Source organism: Budorcas taxicolor, chromosome X (genome assembly GCF_023091745.1).
Source record: "Budorcas taxicolor isolate Tak-1 chromosome X, Takin1.1, whole genome shotgun sequence".
Classification (NCBI taxonomy): Eukaryota; Metazoa; Chordata; class Mammalia; order Artiodactyla; family Bovidae; genus Budorcas; species Budorcas taxicolor.
Genome location: NC_068935.1, coordinates 39,656,140 through 39,670,153, shown reverse-complemented (window position 1 = coordinate 39,670,153; position 14,014 = coordinate 39,656,140).

Here is a 14,014-nt window from a genome sequence, read left to right as displayed (position 1 = left end):
TTTAATTAGTGTCTAGCACTATTTCCATTAGTTAATATATATTTTTAACATCATAATGCCCAATGACAATTGTACTGTCAATTTCCCTGGCACTGCAATTTCCCCAGTGGATTATGCCATCCTAAGTTTCCGGAGATCTTGTTAAAAATATTAAGAAAATATCATCTGTAGGTAAAGGTCACACAGTTAATCAAAAATATTTTTAATGCCAGCTGGCCAAACCTTTTCCTCTACTTCTTTTTAAACATGTATAAGGCTTTGATGATCTTTCTCTTACAATCCCACCCTTCCTCTTCCTGTTGTTCACTTGGTTCTGAAGAAAGGGGTGCAGGGAAAGTAGATTAGACAGGGCCATACAAAAAATCTCTTTAGTTATCCACCTGCTAACCAACCCTAGCCACTGACATCCGCAAATGCAATTGTCACAGCTTGCAGAAAAGTCAGTTCTGTATCCTTAGTAACTTAAAGTTGTGAAAATTGCTTCTTCTATTAAAGCATTAGAATGTTTGTTTATCCATATACTTAGTAAAAATATTCACTGATTAACATGTGGAAATTTTTCTGTTTTGTTCGCTCATGTATCCTCAAAACTAGAAAGCAAAGTATGTGTGCAATACCCCATTTGCCTAAGATCTCACAGTACCTAAACACTATGAACTCTAAAGACTATTTTTTAAGTTGCTTTGAATGAAGCAGTACGAAGCAGCTGTTCTAATCTTTAGTGGGTGAATCTGATAAAGTGTTTTACTAGTTTCCAATAGTAATTTTCAGTGTTTCTGAGAATTGACATGAAAATCAGATGAAATCACCTTTTGCCTTTGAATTTACTGCACTTAATTTTTTATTTTTTTCCCCCTACACAACATCTCCTTCTCTAAACTGTCCTCCTCCAAACCCATTCAAAGTTATCTACTTGGACACATTGCAGACTGTGATAGACGCTGATTTTAAATTACAGATCTCTGAAAGTGCCAATATTTTCACATATGGGTATTTAATATGCATAACTGTAATTGTAAGCTACCCTGTCTCTGATTTTTTTTTTGTTTGTTTTCTTTTGAAACAGAAACCTGAACTACTAGGAGACTGAATTAGAGGGACAGGTGGACTGTCAGCTCAAAAAGCGGCCTCTGAGCCTTGTCCCTGAGGATCTGTGCCCAGGATAGCATAACTAACGTCAGAAGGTCATTTTCTGCTTGGTTAGAAGCCCTCCCCTTGGACCTAGACCATGACCTGGCCTTTCAATTTAGCACAAGGAAGAAATTTTACTAAAATTTACACATGGCCCTTAATGATCTGGCCCTTGTCCATGTCCCTAGCCTTATTTCCAGACACTTTCCACACACCTTGTGCTGCCATACTTTGTACTTCTTTGCCCTTCTATTCCCCCCAAAAAGGAAATTATATGGTGGAAAGTCAGGGACACATCGGGTGTGTGAAGCAGATGTTTTGAAGTAGGAAGCCTCGTAAGTGCCCTCACCATGCCTGATGATGGGAATGCTTCAGTCCGGAGGGCTCAGATGAAGAACTTCCTAAGTGCTGCCAAGCAGAATTAACTGTTTTCTCCTCTACAGTCCCATAATGTTTTTTTTTTTTTTTTTTTTTTATTTTTATTTTTATTTTTTTTTTAATTTTAAAATCTTTAATTCTTACATGTGTTCCCAAACATGAACCCCCCTCCCACCTCCCTCCCCATAACATCTCTGTGGGTCATCCCCATGCACCAGCCCCAAGCATGCTGTATCCTGCATCAGACATAGACTAGCGATTCAATTCTTACATGATAGTATACATGATAGAATGCCACTCTCCCATAATGTTTTATCTGACGTCTGTCTTTCAAAACTTACCATGCTCTGCATTATACTTAGCTGTGATACGGTTATATCTCCCATTAGGTCATAATCTTGAAGGCAGAGTTTATCTTTATTTTCTCATCTCTTTCATCCATTTCTACACTACTTTGGATATAATCAAGCTGCATCCATATTTTTTTAATGTTCAAAAAGAAAAATGATGCTATGGGACCTGAGAAGATATCCATTTGAGTCCTATTCAAGTTTTCCCTTCCCCATCACTGTCCTATCTCTACCGCTGCCATCATCACCAAGCTAAATCCAAGATACCACTGTAAAGAGATATTAAAAAAAAAAAAACCACATGATTAGGCTGAGGGTAACAAGAGTTTTATATTCAAATTTAACTCACAGTTATTGAATACTCATTTGACTGATGAGGAGACGGAGACTCAAATAACTTTTAGTAGCTTGCCAAATGTCACACAATTACACAGCTAATAAGTGGCTCCGCCAGGCCTGAAATTCAAGCCCCCCGACACAAAGTCAAAATTTCTTTCCACAAACACTGAAGTGTTTAGATGAACTTCTCTCACTCTCTAGTTTATAATTCTAATGCACCTAGCTGTTTAATCAGAAACATATTCTGTGTACCCTCAGTCAGGATATTTTGAACACATGAGGCTCATTTTAATGTACATTTATATTTCCGTGTTTGTGTTTTTGTGCCTTTGTATAGTGTTTTTTGTGTCTGTATATTTATGTATTCAGGTATTTAGTGTACTGATATCTTTATATATGTGCTTATTTTTTATTTATGCATTTATCTATTTCTTCATCTTACCTGTAGGGCTATGAAACTCTTTCTCTCAGTGCTATTAGAGGAGAGCACATTAGTTAATTCTACCTTAATTTCCTATAGTTTTCTGAGCATATCATAGATTAAAATAGGTATTGGAGTTTGATTGAAAGATCCCATCCCTTGAGCTTCTGGGGAACAGGCGAGATCAGCTGTGTACAGAACCAAATTGCTGAGCTTCAGAAACACCTTGAAGCCAACAGAAGCTTTAGCTACAAAAGCAGGACAAAAAGAGAGCAAACACTACTCAAACTTAAAAGAGAATGAAGAAAATGATTAAGACAAGCTTAGGAGCAAGCAAGAAGCACTGTGATGCTGCAGAGGAACAAGGGACCGCAGAGGTTTTAAGAGATAAAGCTGGCCTGGAGAAGCAGCAGGCAGAACCCAAAGAAAGGGCCAATATGAGGGAGATGTTGTTTTCCACCTTGAAGGTGATTCAGGACCATGTGGACATTTTAAAAGGCACACAGGAAAAGCTCATCAAAGATCACAAGTCTGAAAGAAACCCCGAGAGAGGAAAATTATTGAATAAATACCATGGAAGAGAGAATCAGTACAAATGAAGAGCAAACTGAGCTTCAGTCTCAAAAGAAAAAAATTTTAAGCAAACAGCCCCTCACATTAGAAGAAAAGGTGATGGATTTTGAAAACACATCAGGGAGGTATAATATTTGTGTGCCTGGCATCTCTGAAGGTGAGGAAAATGAGAGTAACCTTGAAACTGTTAATGAAATTATTGAAAACTTTTCCAGAGCTAAACATAGATCTCAGCTTACACACAGAACAAACAGGTCCCAACTCAAATATACTTCTCAAACTAAAAATCCAAGTCACATAATTGTGCAGTTCTTGAATTTGGAAGGAAAAGAAATAATCTTGCAAGCTGCTCAGAAAAGAAGAGAACTGATTTTCAACAAATATAGGTCTAACACCTAACTGTGTCTTAGTTACAGTGCAAGAAAGACTGAGTTGGAACCAAGATCTACTACCAGCTGAAGTCCTTGGGCCTGAAGCCTCCAGTGAACCATCCAGCCAAGCTATCTTCCGTATTTGAAGATGAGAGAAAAATCTTTAACAATCAAGATGACTTCAAGGCATTTATCAGCAATATTCCAAAACTCCTGGCTTTACTGCAGACAGCCACAGCCCAGGGAGAGGGTACTTCTGGAGATAAGTGACTAAATTGATTTACAAAGCTGTTTCTTTAAAAAATGCAGATCTTAGTTTTATGATTAATCGCGCTTTTGCCAAGGGAGTTAGGGGAAATGATGTACAAATGTCATGTTGACATTTGTTACTAAGAATGTATATGTACATCTATATCTGTATCTATCTCTATTCTGCTGAGAAAGAGAGAAAAAAGTGCAGAAAATGGAAGGGATGGAGGAGGGATACATAGGAGAGAGGCTATGAACACAGCAAGATAATTAGTGGTGAGTGGGATAGGGAGATATTGGAATATGATAGATAAAATAAGAAAAAATAATTTTGTTGTGAATGTTAAAGTAATAACCTATACAAAATTAACAGACTTGTTCAGAAAAAGAACGTTTTTCCCTACCCTCTGTCAAGGGTACTTGGATCTTTTAGAAAATTTGACCATATCTTAGAGCACGAAACAAATAAAACTCAGAGATGCATGTACATTGAAATGATTGCCTATAAACTGACATTTTAAGAAACAGATTGTAAACAGTGGGTGATGTTGAAGTGATGTGTTTTTAAACTGCTAATTTGTATTGCTCTTGCAGTTTAGATGTCTCCATTTAACTCTAATTATATAATTAGTTAATCATACAATAAAGGGAGCTAAAATAACCCATTTGTTGACTTCTTTACTTTCCTTTGGACAACTGATTAAAAGTTCCTGACTGACATTACCTCCCTTTTTCTCCTCAAACTCCAACCAACCCGCCACCTCAAATCCCTACAATTTAGACACACTGGAGGCAAGTCAGACTCCGAAGCAGAAAAACAAACTTTCCTGGCACTGGCACTTTAAAGCATCCTGCCTGTGTCAGACCTTAACTGCTCATTGAAGCCACGCTGCCTGCCCACCAAGGCAGTGGGACGGAGCCCACCTCCTTCCTTCTGGGGCCATCGACTTCATCCAGTATATGAAAAGCAGACAATGAGACACCTCACAGGCCACTCTCAGAGGTTCCCTTCATTTTATAAGTCTATACCAGAACCCTCACCCCCATGTACACAAGATGCTCACAACATACAAGCACATACATAGGTTTTCTTCTCATTGTTTCTTATATAAACAAAAGGCATCTTGTGATGCTGGGAGAATTATTACATGGGGACAGTGGGGCAATAGTTTACCTTTCTGGTAAATAGTATATAGGTCAAACAGAACCCATAAGTTTCTGCGAGATGAGAACACCACAAAACATCTTTTTTTATCTCCACCCATTAACCTTAAGTTATATTCACCTAGGCAATCACACTGCTGATTTGCTTTATGACAGGCATTTAGAAACCTGATCATGCAGGTCTCCATGCCTTATGGCTCACCATGAATCCTTTGATTAAAGAAGTTTCAGTTCTGGTTCATCACTTGCATTTGATTTATTCTAGGAATCTTCCTTCAGAGTCCTGAAAATACCCTCAGTTATAGCTTCAGGGAGTGACTTAATGCCCCAAACTGTGCCCTTAGTGATTGAAATCCTGGACAAAGGATATGCTGAAACTCAAGCTCCGTGAGTGGGGCCCAGCTTCTCTTTCTACCTCTCAGAGAAGGTATTTCCCACCTCCAAAGCTCTGCCCCCACACCCCAGGTCTTGCTGTTGGAACCTAATTGGTCCAGTTGGGCTTTCTCACTGTCCCAGAGCACCACTTGCCTAGTACTGCCTCCCTTCCTTACTTGTCTACTCCATGTACCCATTCTACCATGAAATAGAATTGTGGCTTAGACTTATTGGGAAGTGGTATCTGTTAGTCGCTCACTTGTGTCCGACTCTTTGCAACCTCATGGACTAGGCTGCCAGGCTTCTCTGTCCATGGAATTCTCCAGGCAAGAATACTAGAATGGGTTGCCATTTCCTTCTCCAGGGGATCTTCCTGACCTAGGGATAGAAGCCGGGTCTCCTGCACTGCAGGAGGATGCTTTACAATGATCATAATTCTCTTGAGAGTATGAAAATCACCAAGATTCTTGGTAGTTCCTGTTTACCACTGAGAATCACTGTCCTCACATTTAAAACTGGAAGCGGTTTGCTAGTGGATGTTTAACAAACGGCTTTCTGAGGGGGAAAAAAAGCTCTCATTTGTAGCATTTGCCTGTTCGTTGGTGTAAATTCTCTGGCCATGGCCAATTTTAAGCCATGATATTACTGAACCCTGGGTTAGGATGAGATGCACACATTCAGTTAACTGTAGCCGGTGCCAGCACATCACTGGGAGGAAGCCAGTGCTCCTTTGCCCTGGGCTTCCCCTGGTTGGACTACTATAATACCAATTTAGCTTAAAAAATCTCATTCGGTTCAGTTCAGTTCAGTCGCTCAGTCATGTCCAACTCTTTGCCACCTCATGAACCGCAGCATGCCAGGCCTCCCTGTCCATCACCAAACTCCCAGAGTCCACCCAAACCCACGTCCATTGAGTCGGTGATGCCATCTAACCATCTCATCCTCTGTCGTCCCCTTCTCTTCCTGCCCTCAATCTTTCCCAGCATCAGGGTCTTCTCAGATAAGTCAGCTCTTCTCATCAGGTAGCCAAAGTTTGGAGTTTCAGCCTAAACATCAGTCCCACCAAAAAATTTCATTAGATCGGACTTAATTACTGAGAAAGGCTCCTCAGACCACCCTGTGCATGTATATGGCATTTGGTGTCTCACTTCCTTCAAGCTCCACTTTCTCGAAGCTTTTCTAGCATTCCTCTGGTCCCAAATACAGTTTTGTAAAACGGCTGCTCTTTTCTTTTCTCTAGGTTGAGAGTCTTTGGACCTTATAAATCAATTAGTCCCACCTCTACACTCTAGACTTCCCTGGTGGCTCAGATGGAAAGCGTCTGCCTACAATGTGGGAGACCAGGGTTTGATCCCTGGGTTGGGAAGTTCCCTGGAGAAGGAAATGGTAACCCACTCCAGTACTCTTGCCTAGAAAATCCCATGGATGGAGGAACCTAGTGTCCATGGGGTCGCAAAGAGTTGGACACGACTGAGAAACTTCACTTTCACTTTCTTTCACTTTCTACACTCTATCATACTCCCTACTTCATATGTACTCAAGGAAAACTTGTGTTTAACAGTTGTTTCATAAATCATAAGGGGTAATTCTGAAGCTTTTGCAGGAGGAACCCTTTTCTAGTCCCCCAGACTCAAGGTGTCAAAGTGCAAAGGGGTATAGCTCAGGAATATTTTCTGGTATTAGCACCTCCCAAGACAGCAACAATGAGAGCTCTCATACCACCCCATCTCCTGTATATCCCACCAGTTTAAGGGAATGGAGGATTAGAGGGGGCCCAGCCATTAGGAATTAGACTGACCACTCTCAAAATATTCCTGAAAGAGGAGTTATTTAATATCAGCCAAATATAGAGTAATCAACAAGGAGAGAAACTCAGACTTCTTGATGTGTGTGTGTGTGTGTGTGTGTGTGTGTGTGTGTGTGTGTGTGTGTATAGGGAAGGCCAATGTCAAGAGCTAATGTCAAGAACTCTACCTTTTGGTCTTTATCACCAGTTTTATAAATATTGAGCCACTCAAGTTTCCTCTGGGGAGCTTGGCCAGAGAATGTATCTCCTTCTACAGGCAGGCTACAAGGTCCAAGAACCACAGAGGTATCCTAGAGATGGAGCTTCTAATATCTCAATTGCCAAACATAGTTTGAATGAGGGGCTTCTATGAAGCCTGAATAGTAAGTTCCTTCAAGATTCTATAGTGACCTGGAGCTAAAAAAAGAAAAGAAGGATGAGTGGTATTCTCACCTACACAGTCCCAGAACATTTTACAGGCTTCCATGGTGTTAGTGGGGAATCTGGACTCTAGATTCAGGTTCTTGGTCCAAGAGTACAAGCTTCAGCCTAAGGACTTGCAGAGAGCAAGAAAATGTTATCACTGCTTTCTTTACTATATTATTAACAAAGCATTTGATTGGTGCTTTTCTGTTTCACTTCCCTGGTGGCTCAGACTGTAAAGAATCTGCTTGCAATGCAAGAGTCGTGGGTTGGGAAGATCCCCTGGAGAGGGAAATGGCTGGCCATTTCAATACTGTTGCCTGAAGAATTCCATGGACAGAGGACCCTGGTGGGTTACAGTCCATGGGGCCGCAAAGAGTTGGACATGATGGAGTGACTAACCCTTTCACTTCAAGTGCATTCACACCTGTTTTTTAAATTAAAAATTTTTTATTGAAGTATGTAGTTGATTTAAAATGTGTTAATTTCAGGTGTACAGCACAGTGATTAAATGAGATATATATATTTACATATATAAAAGATTCTTTTATGAATATATTACATCATATTGAGTATAGTTCCCTGTAGTATACAGTAAGTCCATGCTTTTTACCTATTTTATATATACTAGTGTGTATATATTAACTCCAACTTCCTTATTTACCCCTCCCCCACCCCTTTCCTGTTTGGTAACCGTAAGTTTATTTTCTGTGTCTGTGAGTCTATTTCTGTTTTGTAAATAAGTACTTTTGTATCTTTTTCTAATTCCATATATAAGCAATATCACATATTTGTTTTTCTCTGTCTGACTTATTTTACTTGGCATGATAATCTCTAGGTCCATTCATGTTGCTACAAATGGCATTATTTCATTCTCTTTTATGGTTGAGTAACATTCCATCGTCTATATATACCATATCTTCATTATCCATCCATCTGTTGATGGACATTTAAGTTGCTTCCACGTCTTGGCTATTAAAGATAGTGCTACAATGAACATTGGGGTGCATGTATCTTTTTAAAATTTTATTATTTATTTATTATTATTACTTTACAATATTGTATTGAATTTTGCCACACATCAACCTGAATCCCCCACGGGTGTACACGTGTTCCCAATCCTGAACTCCCCTCCCACCTCCCAATAAAGTAAGTAATTTTTAAAAAATGGAGAAGGAAATGGCAACCTACTCCAGTATTCTTGCCTGGAGAATCCTCATGGATGGAGGAGCCTGGCGGGCTGCAGTCCATGGGGTTGCAAAAAGTCGGACATGACTGAGCGACTCAACAAAAACAACAACAACAACAAAAAAAACATGGAACCATGGAACTGTATATGCAGACTACCTGGATGTGAATCCTAGCTCTTCCACTTGCTGGCTGTGTTGTTCTTGGGCAATTTGTTAATGGATCTGTGTTTCAGCTTCTTCATCTGTAAAATGGGACTGATACTGATAACTATTCCCTAGTGTTGAGACTGAGATAAAATGAGTTCATATTTATAAAGCACTTAGGACCTGATACAGTCACGGTGATTTCTTTCTCCTTTTTTGAATGTGCTGGGTCATTGTTACTGCACGGGCTTTTCTCTAGTTGCGTCGAGGAGGGGCTACTCTCCTGTTGCTACGAACGTGCTTCCCTTGTTGCGGCACACGGGCTCTAAGGCACACAGGCTTCAGTAGTTGGGGCATGAGGGCTCAGGAGTTGCGGCTCCCAGGCTCTAGAGGACAGGCTCGGTCATTGTGGTACAGGAGCTCAATAGCGCCGTGGCATGTGGGATTTCCCCAGATCAAGGATGGACTCTGTGCCTCCTGTGTCTCAGCATTGGCAGGCTGAGGCTTTACCACTGAGCGACCAGGGAAACCCTATCATAGTGATTTCTATACAAATCTTTTTAAAATAGACATGGATATTTCCACCCTGACAGATAATGAAAGGAAAAATGAAATGTTAGTCACTCAGTCATGTCCGACTCTTTGTGATCCCATGGACTGTAGCTCACCAGGCTCCTCTGTCCATGGAATTCTCCAGACAAGAATACTGAAGTGGGTGGCCTCCTTCTTTATTCCCACTGCCCTGGTTTAGCCACACAATAGGTGGCTCAGTGGTAAAGAATCTGCTTGCCAATGCAGGAGATGCAGGTTCAAATCCTTGGGTTGGGAAGATTCCCTGGAGAAGGAAATGGCAACCCACTCCAATATTCTTGTCCAGGAAATCCCATGGACAGAGGAGCCTGGTGGGCTACAGTCCGTGGGGTTACAAAAGAGTTGGACACGACTTAGTGCCTAACCAGCAACAGTAAATGGCTTGCTGTTCTCCGTGCCTTCCCCGTTGGGTGTTCCTGTTGCAATTCTCTGATTCCCATGGCACCTCCTTCTTTGACCGTCTTCTACTTGTTCTCTATCACTGTTTACCCTCAGCCTACAAACTCCCTAAGAGCAGAAATTGTTATTCTTTCTGTATTGTCAGCATCTGGAACAGTGCCTGGCGCCAAGAAAATACTCAACAAACATGTTGAATTAGTGGATGGTTGGCTGCTGTGTCCTAGTCAGTGTGTAGTAGTTTATGGTGGGGGGAGTTCATTCCGTCCCACCCAAAACTCTGTGTGATATTAAGTACAATTATTATCCCCATTTTACAAATAAGAAAATGAAGGCCTAGAAAGGTTAGATAACTTGTCCCCAAAATACCTATTTATATTGATATGGCTGTTCTTTTTTTTTTTTTTTGGCTATTGTATTCTAATCAATACTTTATAATGGTATGTAGGAATAGAGGATGGCAGGAAGCCACAACTGATATCCCCATGAAGACATGATATTCAGTTTTCCTATTAAAACAGATGTTACTTTATTTTTATGTAGTTTGTTCTCAAATTACAGTATTTTTTCTTTAGATAAGTTTTAATCTTCTATGAATGTAAAACTTGTACACAGAGAAAACTGTGTCATTTTCTTACAATAATCCCTTAATCTCTGAATGCTCTACTTTAATCCCATCATATAATATATGCCAGGAGCTTTGGTTAGTGCCTCACTCACACATCATCATTTGAAAAAGTCGTTGATGGTCAAGTAAATTTGTGAATAGTCTGCATCACTGAAATCCTATTTCTCTGGGGTATTCATGGAAAGCTGTACAGATTAATAGTAGTATTATTAGTGGTAGTAGACGGGGCAACAGCAGCACCTATACTGTAGCAGGCCTACTGTGCTGCCAGATTTACCTGAACTCTCCCATCGAAGCCCTGTGCAGTAACTTCCGGTGTTTGATTTTGCAGATGGGGAAACTGAGACTCAGAAAGTTTAACACACTTTCTTGAGGTCACTCAGCTCTGGAATAGAAGAAACCAGACTGAAATCCAAATTTGTATTAATATGTTTAGCCTGGGCTTTCATCCCGTGCTGGACTTTGAAGGCTGTCCAAGTTACTCAGTCCTCTCTGAGGTTCAGTTTCCTCGTCGGTAAAACTGAGGGAAGTAACACGTCTTTTAGGGGCTATTAGGCTCAGACGGTAAAGCGTCTGCTTGCAATGCGGGAGACCGGATTCAATTCCTGGGTCGGGAAGATCCCCTGGAGAAGGAAATGGCAATCCACTCCAGCACTCCTGCCTGGAAAATCCCATGGACGGAGGAGCCTGATAGGCTACAGCCCATGGGGTCGCAAAGAGTCGGACACGACTGAGCGACTTCACTTTCACTCACATGAAGATTAGAAATAATGGATGCCCAAGGCCTCAGAGGCACATAGTAGGCATTTAAGCTTTGGTGGCGGTGTTTATGCTTCAGTGGGGGTGTGAAAGGAAGATCTGAGATCCCTTTAAAGGCATTGGGGAGCTGGAAAGAAGGGATCTACAGCTTTGCCCGACTTGAGAGCTGGCCCTCTCCTCTCCTGAATACAATGACCCAGTGAAACTCTGAGCGATGAGCGAGGGGGTAGGGGCCTGAATTTGGCTCCAGCAACCTCTGCAGGGAATAGAGAGAGGCAGGAGCTGAGGAGGGGCGTGGAAATCTCCGCCGTCAGAGGACTGCAGGTGTTAGAGAGTTGGTGTAGGTGGACTCCCAGAGCCTGGCGGAGGGAGGGGAGGAGGTTGGAGCGGCCGGGAGGGCGGGGGAGAGAGGGAGGCGGGGCCCTGAGACTGAGAGGCTGTCCTTAGACTGCTCTTCTCGTGCCGGGCAGTTTGCGGCATCTGGAGGAGCTCACTGGAGAATCTCCAACAGCGGAGCGGGCCTTCAACTACCGTAAGTACCTGCAAATGCACGCACAGTCCAGTGGCTGAAGATTAAATACTGCCCATCAGATCCTAAACAAAACCCCGAAATAATCTCCCTGAAGTAATTAATTGCCGTAAACTTAAAGGCTCCCAGGTCTTTCCTCCCCGCACCGCCTCAGTCCTCCTTTTCTCCTTCCCTCCCCGGATCCCAGCCATGCCTCGCTGAGAATCTCTGGGCACTCAGATATCTTCCCTTTTCCTCCTCAGTCTTCCCTCAAAACCTCTAGCGGAACATGTACCCGGCACCCCGCCGAGCCCAAACCCTTTGATTCCTGGAACCCTCAAAGCCATGCAGGGGGCGAGCCATTAGACATTTCGGGTCTTTCACCCTCGAAAGCACTGCGGCGCTGCCTAAGGGTGTGTGAAGTGCTTGGGGTGGAGTAGAAGGGGAGAGAGAAAAGCCTAGACTGCCGAAGATGGGGGTGGGGGGAGTGTTGGGGTGGGGGCGTAGTGTGAAAGGCCAAAAATGGGCGTGGCCAATTAACCCGAAGCCCGCAACTCCTTCCCTTGTTCCCTGGACGGAAGATTCCTTTTGGCTTGATATAAACGGTAGAGTTTCCTCAGGAGGTGGAGGAGGGGGTCAGCCATGCTGAGAAGCCCAGCTTCGCTTATTCCCCTCAAGCCCCCAGGAAGTGAAACCCCGGTTTAGGGGTCCACCTGACAGGACTGGAATCTCAGATGGCCTTCCTGGGTGGAATCCCAGTTAAACCTTTCCCTTGGCAGTAAAACCTGAAGTACCGCACCCCCCCCCCCCCCCCCCCCCCGCTCCCCGAATAAACTGGCCCAAAGCCTCAGGGGAACAAAGCAACAGGGTGTCACCAAGACTGGGCCTTGGCCTGGGAGTCTGTAGGAGCTGAGATGGAAATAGCATCTTTAGGGTCCTTTGCCAGGTTAATATCCCCTTTGGGAAGAAAAATAGCCAGTCTTAAAGAAATGTTCACTATGTGCCTAGCACTGTTCCGGTATTATCTCAGATTCAACACAACAACAAGGCTAGCTAGATATTAGATAAGAAAAGTTCAAAGAAGGTAATTTGAGCATCCTTCAATACGAAGTAAGAAATGCAAAAGGAAACTGTTCTTCCTTGGATCTCTGACTGTTCACCTGCTCCCTACAGCCCAGATATTTGAATCTTCCCCCTTTTTCCTACTCCTTCATCCCTCCTAGTCCTGGAGCATATTAGAGGCTTTGCTATCAGGATCAGTTTGGTGAAGTAAAAGCACCCCTTTCTGCTCTGGGAGCTGCCTTTATCCCACTCTTTTGAAATAGAATTAAACAGCTAGGGTCAGACACAACCTCAGACCCTAAGTAGAGAGGCAATAGAGGAGAGTCATCCTTAGTTTGTGTGATGAGCATACATCTTTCTTTGGCCAAAGGATACTCTGGGCCCAGGGTGGGTAGGGTAGGAGAGACAGAAAAGCATAAGGGGTCTACTTATGGACATGTAGAGCCTGTGGTCAATAGTGATTTTCAAGAAAATAAGAAAGCCTCCCTGAACTCAAATATTTTTGCCACATTCCCCGAAATTCAATTCTTTTTTTTTGTTTGTTTGTTTTTTTCCTTAGGGGCAGTGAACAAAAATGATTATAAGTTTTGGGGTGCCCATGAATCATGTACATTTTATATCAATTAGTTCAAGTAATTTGATTCTCCAGCACCTACTCAAAATGGAGGTTTTGAGCTTTGGACAGAGGATACGAAATACTAATGAAAGTAATACTAAATTTGAAGCATTCTACAGAAGGGAAAGCCTGGATGGGATGAGACAGTAAAAGTGAAGGAGGGTGAGAAAGTGGGCGAGGGCTACCTCTGAAAGTTTAATTACTGGTTTTAGAGCATAGGCATTGGAGTTCAACATGGATCTGAATTTTGGCTCTGATTTTTAATATCTTTTGACTTTGGGCAAATTCTATCTCCTGCATAAGCCTCAGTTTCCTAGCCAGCAAAATGAGGATGTAGGACTCTTCCTTTGCTAGGTTGTTGGAGGACCCTGACAGAATATATATATATATGAGTAAAGAATCCGAAAAGTTTCTACACCTCCCATCTCCCTCATGGCTTGGGGCTTCTGCTGGCCTGGATTAGGTCACACTCTGGGCCTCTGAGACCCTAGGGACAAACAGACATTTCAATGAATCTGATATGGTAGATATACCAGCAAAGACCTTGAGTGGAAGAAGGG